Here is a 10,717-nt window from a genome sequence, read left to right on the forward strand (position 1 = left end):
AGTCCCCTCAGCAAGTACTGAGTTTCACCCTGCATTCAGTCCCCTCAGCAAGTACTGAGCTTCACACTGCATTCAGTCCCCTCAGCAAGTACTGAGCTTCACACTGCATTCAGTCCCCTCAGCAAGTACGGAGCTTCACGCTGCATTCACTCTCCCCAGCAACTGCTGAGCTTCACACTGCATTCAGCACACCCGGCAAGTACTGAGTTTCACGCTGCATTCACTCCTTTCAGCAACTGCTGAGCTTCACACTGCATTCAGCACGCTCGGCAAGTAATGAGTTTCACACTGCATTCTCTCCCCTCAGCAAGTACTGAGCTTCACACTGCATTCAGCACCCTCAGCAAGTACTGGGTTTCACACTGCATTCAGCACGCTCTGCAAGTACTGAGCTTCACACTGCATTCAGCACGCTCAGAAAGTACTGAGTTTCACACTGCATTCAGTCCACTCTGGAAGTATTGAGCTTCACTCTGCATTCAGTCCCCTCAGCAAGTACTGAGCTTCAGCCTGCATTTAGCACCCGCAGCAAGAGCTGAGCTTCACGCTGCATTCAGCGCCTTCCACAAGTGCTGAGCTTCACGCTGCGTTCAGCAGCAACAGTAAGTACTGAGCTTCAAACTGCATTCAGCACCCTCAGCAAGTGCTGTGCTTCACGCTGCATTCAGCGCTATCGGCAAGCGCTGAGCTTTACGCTGCGTTCCGCAGCCACAGTAAGTACTGAGCTTCACGCTGCATTCTGCACCCTCAGCATCTGCTGAGCTTCACACAGCATTCAGCACCCTTGCCAAGGACTGAGCTTCACGCTGCATTGAGTCCTCTCAGCAAGTGATGAGCTTCACGCTGCATTCAGCACCCACAGCAAGTGCTGAGCTTAACACTGTATTCAACACCCTCAGCAAGTACTGAGCATCACGCTGCATTCCGTCCCCTCAGCAAGTGCTGACCTTCACTCTGCATTCAGTCCTCTCAGCAACGTCTGAATTTCACACTGCATTCTGCACCCTCAGCAAGTACTGAGTTTCACACAGCATTCAGTCCCCTCAGCAAGTACTGAGCTTCACACTGTATTCAGCACACTCAGCAAGTACTGAGCTTCACACTTCATTCAGCACACTCGGCAAGTACTGAGTTTCACGCTGCATTCACTCCCCTCAGCAATTACTGAGCTTCACACTGCATTCAGCACGCTCGGCAAGTAATGAGTTTCACACTGCATTCTCTCCCCTCAGCAAGTATTGAGCTTCACACTGCATTCAGCACCCTCAGCAAGTACTGAGTTTTGCACTGCTTTCAGTCCCCTCAGCAAGTACTGAGATTCGCACTGCATTCAGCACGCTCAGCAAGTACTGAGTTTCACACTGCATTCAGTCCCCTCAGCAAGTACTGAGCTTCAAACACCATGCAGCACCCTCAGCGAGTACTGAACTTCACCCTGCATTCTATCCCCTCAGCAAGTGCTGAGCTGCACACTGCAATTAGCACCCTCAGCAAGTGCTGACCTTCACTCTGCATTGAGTCCTCTCAGCAAGTGCTGAGCTTCACGCTGCATTCAGCACCTTCCGCAAGTGCTGAGCGTCACGCTGTGTTCAGCAGCCACAGTAAGTACTGAGCTTCACGCTGCATTCTGCCCCCTCAGCATCTGCTGAGCTTCACACAGCATTCAGCACCTTCGCCAAGGACTGAGCTTCACGCTGCATTGAGTCCTCTCAGCAAGTGCTGAACTTCACGCTGCATTCAGCACCCTCAGCAAGTACTGAACTTCACGCTGTATTCAGTCCCCTCAGCAAGTACTGAACTTCACGCTGCATTCAGCCCCCTCAGCATGTATTGAACTTCACGCTGCATTCAACACCCTCAGCAAGTACTGAACTTCACGCTGCATTCAGCACCCTCAGCAAGTACTGAACTTCACGCAGCATTCAGCACCCTCAGCAACTACTGAATTTCACACTGCAGTCTGCACCCTCAGCAAGTGCTGAGCTTCACCCCGCCTTCAGTCCCCTCAGCAAGTACTGAGTTTCACACTGCATTCAGCACGCTTGGCAAGTAATGAGTTTCACACTGCATTCTCTCCCCTCAGCTAGTACTGAGCTTCACACTGCATTCAGTCCCCTCAGAAAGTATGGAGCTTCACACTGCATTCAGCACCGTCAGCAAGTACTGAGTTTTACACTGCTTTCAGTCCCCTCAGCAAGAACTGAGTTTCGCACTAAAGTCAGCACACTCAGAAAGTACTGAGCTTCACACTGCATTCAGTCCCCTCAGCAAGTACTGAGCTTCAAACAGCATTGAGCACCTTCAGTGAGTATTGAGCTTCACCCTGCATTCAGTCCCCTCGGCAAGTGCTGAGTTTCATCCTGCATTCAGTCCCCTCGGCAAGTACTAAGCTTCACACTGCATTCAGCACCCTTAGCAACGACTGAGCTTCACCCTGCACTCAACACCCACAGCAAGTTTTGAGCTTCACGTTGCATTCAGCACACTCAGCATGTATTGAGCTTCACGCTGCATTCAGCACCCTCAGCAAGTACTGAGCTTCACACTGCATTCAGCACCCTCAGCAAGTGCTGAGCTTCACCCTGCATTCAGTCCCCTCAGCAAGTACTGAGATTCACACTGCATTCAGCACGCTCGGCAAGTACTGAGTTTCACGCTGCATTCACTCCCCTCAGCAACGACTGCGCTTCACACTGCATTCAGCACGCTCGGCAAGTAATGCGTTTCACACTGCATTCTCTCCCCTCAGCATGCACTGAGCTTCACACTGCATTCAGTCCCCTCAGAAGGTATTGAGCTTCACTCTGCATTCAGCTCCCTCAGCAAGTACTGAGTTTTACACTGCGTTCAGTCCCCTCAGCAAGTACTGAGCTTCACACTGCATTCAGCACGCTCAGCAAGTACTGAGTTCCACACTGCATTCAGTCCCCTCAGGAAGTATTGAGCTTCACCCTGCATTCAGTCCCCTCAGCAAGTACTGAGCTTCAAACAGCATTCAGTCCCCTCAGCAAGTACTGAGCTTCACAATGCATTCAACACCCTCAGCAAGTACTGAGCTTCACACTGCATTCAGCACCCTCAGTTAGTACTGAGCTTCACACTGCATTCAGCACGCTTGGCAATTAATGAGTTTCACACTGCATTCTCTCCCCTCAGCTAGTACTGAGCTTCACACTGCATTCAGTCCCCTCAGAAAGTATGGAGCTTCACACTGCATTCAGCACCGTCAGCAAGTACTGAGTTTTACACTGCTTTCAGTCCCCTCAGCAAGAACTGAGTTTCGCACTAAAGTCAGCACACTCAGAAAGTACTGAGCTTCACACTGCATTCAGTCCCCTCAGCAAGTACTGAGCTTCACACTGCATTCTGCACGCTCAGCAAGTACTGAGTTTTTGCTTCCTCACTCTCCACGGGAGTCGTACCAGAGAATTGGAGTGAGGCGAATGCTGTTCCTCTAGTCAAGAGGGGGAATAGGGAAATCCCTGGCAATTACAGACCAGTCAGTCTTATGTCTGTGGTCAGCAAGGTTTTGGAAAGAATTCTGAGGGAGAGAATTTATGACTATTTGGAAAAGCATAACATGATTAAAGGCAGTCAGCAAGGCTTTGTAAGGGGCAGGTCATGCCTCCCAAATCTTATTGAGTTCTTTGAGGAGGTGACAAGACAGGTCAACGAAGGTCAAGCAGTGGATGTGGTGTATATGGACTTCAGCAAGGCATTTGATAAGGTTCCCCATGGTAGGCTCATTCATAAAGTCAGGAAGTATGGGATACAGGGAGATTTGGCTGTCTGGATTCAGAATTGGTTGGCTGACAGAAGGCAGAGAGTGGTTGTAGATGGAAAGTATTCTGCCTGGAGGTCAGTGCTGAGTGGTGTCCCACAGGGCTCTGTTCTTGGGTCTCTGCTCTTTGTCATTTTTATAAATGATTTGGATGAGGAGGTTGAGGGTCAGTTAATAAAGTTGCCAAAGACACACAGGTTGGAGGTATCGTTGATAGTATTGAGGGCTATTGCAGGCTGCAGTACGATGTAGACAGGATGCAGAGCTGGGCTGAGAAATGGCAGAAGGAGTTCTGGATAAATGCAAAGTGATGCATTTTGGAAGGTCGAACTTGAATGCTGAATATAAGATTAAAGATAGGATTCTTGGCAGTGTAGAGGAACAGAGGGATCTTGGTGTTCAAATGGTGATCCCTCAAAGTTGCCACCAAGTGGATAGGGTTGTTAAGAAAGCATATGGTATTTTGACTTTCATTAATGGAGGATGGAGTTTAAGAGCTGTGAGGTTTTGCTGCAGCTCTAAAAGACCCTTGTGGAACCACACTTGGAACACTGTGTACAGTTCTGGTCGCCCTATTATAGAAAAGATATGGAGGCTTTGGAGAGGGTGCAAAGAAGGTTTACCAGGATGCTGCCTGGACTGGAGGGCTTGTCTTACAAAGCGAGGTTGATTAGGCTCGGACTTCTCTCTCTCTCTCTCTCTCTCTCTCTCTCTCGAGAGAGAGAGAGAGAAGGAGGAAGAGAGGTGACCTGATTGAGATATACAAGGTTATGAGAGGCATGGATAGAGTCAATAGACAGAGACTTTTCGCTTGAGCAGGATTGACTGGCACAAGGGTGTTATAGTTTTAAGATATTAGGAGGAAGGTATAGAGGAGATGTCAGAGGTAAGTTCTTTACGCAGAGAGTTGTGAATGCATGGAATGCGTTACCAGCAGTGGTGGTGGAAGCAGAGTCCTTAGGGACATGGGTGTTACAGACAGAAAGAAAAACTGGCAAAGCAGTTCAATGGTCCTTGTCCAGAAGATTTGTTGAAGTGGTGCTTTTGGCTTATCAGGTTATGCTGCTTCACTATCTTCCTTCTCCAGCTACTTTCACTTGCTTGCAGGAGTTACAGGGTGTCTGGTTCACACTTGGAAAGTCTCTGAAGTACTGGGGGCTCATTGAGAGCTGAAGGACAATTAAAGTGGCTTTTTCAGGCTTAAGGTACTTATTTTCAAGACAAAAGAGCAACTCCTGGCCTTGCAGAGATCTCAAGGCTTCTCTTATATTGTTGACAGCTCCAAGGTGCTCAGCTATCTCTGGTGCTAATGACCTACTTTGTACTAGATGGTGTCAAACTTGTGCTGTTTGGAGCTGCACTTATCCAGGCAAGTGGAGAGTATTCCATCATGTTCCTGACTTGTGCCTTGTGCAGACTTTAGGGAGTCAGGAGGGGAATTGTTCAAACTTGGATTCCAGCTTCTGACCTTGTCTTGGAGCCATAGTGCTGTTTCATTTTCTGGTCAATGGTAACCTTTAGGTTGTTGTGACTCAGATTCAGTGGTAGTGATGACTTTGGCAAACAGTGGTGATTAGAATAAGAGCAAAGAACAAAGAAAATTACAGCACAGGAACAGGTCCTTCGGCCCTCCAAGCCTGTGCTGATTCAGATCCTTGATCTAAACCTGTCACCCATTTTCTAAGCATCTGTATCCCTCTGCTCCTTGCCCATTAACATATCTGTCTAGATACATCTCAAATGACGTTATTGTGCCCACCTCTATATCCTCCGCTGGCAACGGATTCCAGGCACCCACCATCCTCTGCTTAATGAACTTGCCATGTATATCTCCCTTAAACTTTTCCCCTCTCTCTTTGAACTCGTGACCCCGAGTAATTAAATTTTCTCTTGTTGTAAATGGTCATTTTCTGGCACCTGGGTGTGCAAGTATTACTTCATATTTGTCAGCCCAAACCTGAGTATTGCACTGCTTCAGTATCTGAGGAGTTGAAAATGGTGCTCACCCTTGTGCAATCATTGATGAAAAACCCCACATTTGAATATACAATGGAGGGAAGATAATTGAGGCAGCTGGAGATGGTTTGGCCTAGGAATCACCCTGAGGACTGCTTTTGACATGTCCTGGATCTTACATACCAACTTAGAACAATCACAACTACCATCCTTTGTGCCAAGTATGACTCCACCTGGCAAGGAGTTTCTGCTTGATTCCCATTGACAAGTCTTGCTAGTTGTGTTCAGGCCTGTCTCCTGTGGATTGAGTGCAAAAATAATACAGGCTGGCATTCCAGTGCAGCTCTGGGTGAAAAGTCTACTGTGCAATCGTAGAATGTTAGATTCCCTTCAGTGTGGAATCACACTATTTGGCCCATCAAGTCCACACTGACCCTCTGAGTATCCCACCTCATCTTATCCCTGTAACCTGCATTTCCTATAGCTTGCCCACTTCGCACATATCTGGACACTGTGTGGGCAATTTAGTAAGGCTAATCAACCTAATCTGCACATTTTCGTGTGAATAAAACAGAGCAACCAGAGAATGTGCAAACCTCACCCAGACACTTACCTGAGAGGGAATTGAAGCTGAGTCCCTGGTAATGTGAGGCAGCAGTGCTAAACACCGTGCCACCCTCATAATGGAAAATAAGAGCAGTAGTAGGTCATTCAACCCCTCAAGCCAGCTCCAAATCACCAATATGTCAAACCAAGACCCTGTGTACTCCCACAGCACCCATGAAACTTATTTTGAGAAGGAGAATTGTTTCTTACCAGTAAGCATTTAGTCCTTATTCAGCCACTAAACAAACTGGACAATATCAAAATTGCTGTTTATGGGAACTTGCATTTGTCTACTGTCTAACTTCTGTCAATTTGTCTAACTTCTTCATGTTCCAAAATGACAGCACTTGAATAGTTCTCCATTAGCTGTTGGGGGTGTTTAGTGCACAGGTACTGTAAAGATGCAATTTAGTTTCATGCAACTGCATTATAGCTGTGATAGGAAAGTAAAAAGCTGTGGGAATGGATTTGTAGCTGCTTTAGTAACATGAAAAAGGACCAGGCCAAGAGGGGCAGTTCACTTGTTCATTTGGGCATGGATTCTCCGAAGCAGTCTCTTGAAATGATATGAAACTGCTCTCTAACGTTGAACATCAGTTGTGGGGAATTCCAGGCTTTGAATCTTGTTTTAGAATCTCTTAGTCGGCATTGACCAGTGATGGTTTCGGTAGAACTGAAACCACATCACTCTGTTCTGCATTTGATTATCCCTTTGCAACAATTCAGTCATTTGAGTCCATTTGCATTTTTCAGATTTTCACGAGCAAGACAATTTTAAAGCTTTCTCTTATTTTGCTCACTGGTGTGACATCTGTTCTGGTGGATGGGTAATGTGCAAAAGTCTCAATCTTGCAGAGGTAACTCACTAACGTTTGCTGTGGCCACTACCTTGTTCTAATTCTCCTGCTGTTGCTTGTATACAAATGAGTTATTTCTTTAATTTGACAACAAACTGGTTTTGTACCTGGGGCCAACTCCACTGAGACTCCCTCCAAATTGTGACCCTCTTGTAAAACAATCCTAGAGTGTAGAAAGAAATTCTGCTCTAACTGACATTGAGGGTCTGTAATGAACTGGTGTAGGCCTGGACCCTGTTGGAAATAGTGACAAATGAACCCCTGTGGATAATGTGTTTAGAATGGCCTAAATGCCAAGCTCGAGTGGCTTATCAATACTATCTGTCACCTGAGTGGGTTGTATTCCTCATCAGCAATAGCATACTCTTGACTTCACAAAAGCTTTTTTAATTGTATATTGGTACTGGCTGTTGATCATTGATATGCAGTGGCTTTCTAACAAAGGATTAAAGATTGCAATATAATTACTTCAAAGAAATCTATCTAACTTCTGGTAATACAGTTCCTAACTTTTCATGGTGAAAGGTATCACCTTGCTTCAGAGGCACACAGATGTTATTGAATTTGTTTTCAGTTCACCCAGGTGTGGAATATTAATTCATGGCATCTGGTATGCTCACCTCATGCCTGGTCAACTTTAATATTTCAACCTTGTATAGGCACTTTTTTTATTTTTATAAAGCAGACCTATTTCTTGTTGAAAATCTATTGTGTACTTTAAAGCTTTAATGTCAAAGTAGGAGGTGGTGGAAAAGAAAATATGAATGAATTTTCTGGGAAGTAACAGTTAGTCTCTTGGCATCTGAAAGTTTGAGAAAACAGGCTACTGAGACCCTTTGTTTCCTTCTGATCTCAGGCATCCCCTGCATCTGTTCATATTCCAGTTATCTGGCAATTGTTAAGTCATGAATATGGTAAGACACTAAAATATAGTTGGTCTGATCCTGCAATAAAGCTGAGGGTAAACAAGGTTATGCCAAAAATTCTGTTTTCTGAAATGAGGGAATCATCTGTGACTGACAGGTCTCTAACCTGCAGATTGCTTTAAGTGTAAGTAAAACTGCAGGGATTTCAACAGGAATGATTCCGACAGCATTCCACATGCTCTTCAATCTCCACGGCAGTTGGAGTGGATTGAGTGGAGTAGGTATGCACGGGTAGCATACAATAAAACATGTGGAATCCTGGCATTTATTAGATTTGATTATCAAAGATAGAACTAGATACCAAAGTAAAATGTTATAATTACATTAGGTGTTGATGAGACCACACCTGGAGTCGAGTATCCAGTTTTGGCCTCCTTACTTGAGGAAGGATGTATTTGCACTGGAGGCAGTTCAGAAAGTTCACCAGACTGATTCCAGGGATGAGAGAGCTGTTGTACAAGGGTCAAATAACTTGGGTTTGGACTCACTGGAGTCCAGGAGAGTGGGGGTGGTGGGGGGTGGGTGCGGGGGTGATCTGAGGTATATAAAACGCTAAAAGGAATCAATAAGGTGGATGTTGAACAGATGTTCCCCCTGTGGGACACTCTTGAACGAGGGCATAGGTTGAGAGGAGGTAAGTTCAAAACAAAGATGAGGAGAAACTATGGAGGGTTATGAGTCTATGAACTCACTGTTCTAGAGTGCAGACAAAACAGAATCAATTAACAGCTTCAGAAAGAAATCTATTTCTGATGAAAAGTGCGATAAAGACTATGGGGAGTAGGCTGGAAAGTGAAGTTGAGACCAGGAGAAGATCAACCATGATCATGTTAAATGGCCGAGCAGGCTTGTAGGACTGAATTGCACACCCCTGCTCCTAATTCCTATGTTCCTATGAGATTCTGTGCACATTTCTAATCAGCCTATCTTGACTGTTATTTGCATTAGATGAATGGTGTTTCTCCATCTTGAGTATTAGGGTGTTAAGCTTGTTAACCATTTTGATTTCCTCCAATTCTGGAAATGATTGTTACGCTGCACGACGACCAGGAAAAACTTGTTTTATACAGCTTTCAAACCCAGGATGTCCCAAAGTACTTTCAATATAGTTTTTTTTTAATTCAATTGCTACAATGTAGGAAGCATAACTGCCAATTTGTGTGAAGCTTTATTCACAATCTGCATATTCCACGCCACCAGAGTACATGACCATCTAGGACATTGATAGTTAAATGTTGCTTGTGTGCTGATACAAAAATGACATGGTACTGTCTGTCTAAGCTAGGGTCTCCCTCCCTGGCATAAGAAGCCTTCAGTTGTAATTGAAATTGTTTTGGATTCTGCCTCCATTCACCACACTATGATGCTCCAGACACAGCAATAAAACAAAGTTAACCTTTTTCATGCAGAGGGTAATGTGTGGATGGAATGTATTGGCAGTGGTGGAGGCTGGTACAATTACAACATTTAAAAGGCATGTGGATTGGGTACATGAATAGTAAGGGTTTAGAGCGGTATGGGCTAAATGCTGGCAAATGGGACTAGATTAATTTAGGATATCTGGTCAGCATGTTGGACCAAAAGGTCTGTTTCCATGCTGTAAATATGACTCTAATGACTCTACCTGCTAAAGACATCTCATGTCCCTCCTGGCTCTTCTTCGTTCTCTCTTTAGGTCCTTCTCGGCCAACTTGCGACTGTCAAGCGCCTTCTAACTGAAGCTCTAACTGAGCCTTCACCTCTCATCTTTACAAAAGCCTCCTTCTTCCCCTTGACAAGAGATTTAACTTTTTTAGTAAACGACAACTCCCTCGCTTGACCACTTTCTCCCCGCCTGACAGATACATACTTATTAAGGACATGCAGTAGCTGTTCCTTGAACAAGCTCCACATTTCAATTGCACCCATCCCTTTCAGTTTCCTTCCCCATCGTATGCATCCTACATCTTGCCTAATTGCATCATAATTGCCTTTCCCCAGCTATAACTTTTGCCCTGTGGTATATGCCTGTCCCTTTTCATCGCTAAAGTAAACTTAACCAAATTGCTGTCACTGTCACCAAAGTGCTTACTTACCTCTAAATCTAACACCTGGTTCATTACCCAGTACCAAATCCAATGTGGCCTTGCCTGTTGTTGGCCTTTCTACATACTGTTCCCAGGAGGACCAGTTCCAATACCGTACAACCCAGATGGCCTCCTTCTTCAAAGACCGCAATATCCCCCCAGGCGTGATCGACGATGCTCTCCACCGCATCTCCTCCACTTCCCGCTCCTCCGCCCTTGAGCCCCGCCCCTCCAATCGCCACCAGGACAGAACCCCACTGGTCTTCACCTACTACCCCACCAACCTCCATATACATCGTATCATCCGTCGTCATTTTCGCCACCTCCAAACGGATCCCACCACCAGTGATATATTTCCCTCCCCACCCCTATCAGCGTTCCGAAAAGACCACTCCCTCCGTGACTCCCTCGTCAGGTCCACACCCCCCACCAACCCAACCTCCACTCCCGGCACCTTCCCCTGCAACCGCAAGAAATGCAAAACTTGCGCCCACACCTCCCCCCTTACTTCCCTCCAAGGCCCCA

This window comes from Chiloscyllium plagiosum, chromosome 31, assembly GCF_004010195.1.
Source record: "Chiloscyllium plagiosum isolate BGI_BamShark_2017 chromosome 31, ASM401019v2, whole genome shotgun sequence".
Classification (NCBI taxonomy): domain Eukaryota; kingdom Metazoa; phylum Chordata; class Chondrichthyes; order Orectolobiformes; family Hemiscylliidae; genus Chiloscyllium; species Chiloscyllium plagiosum.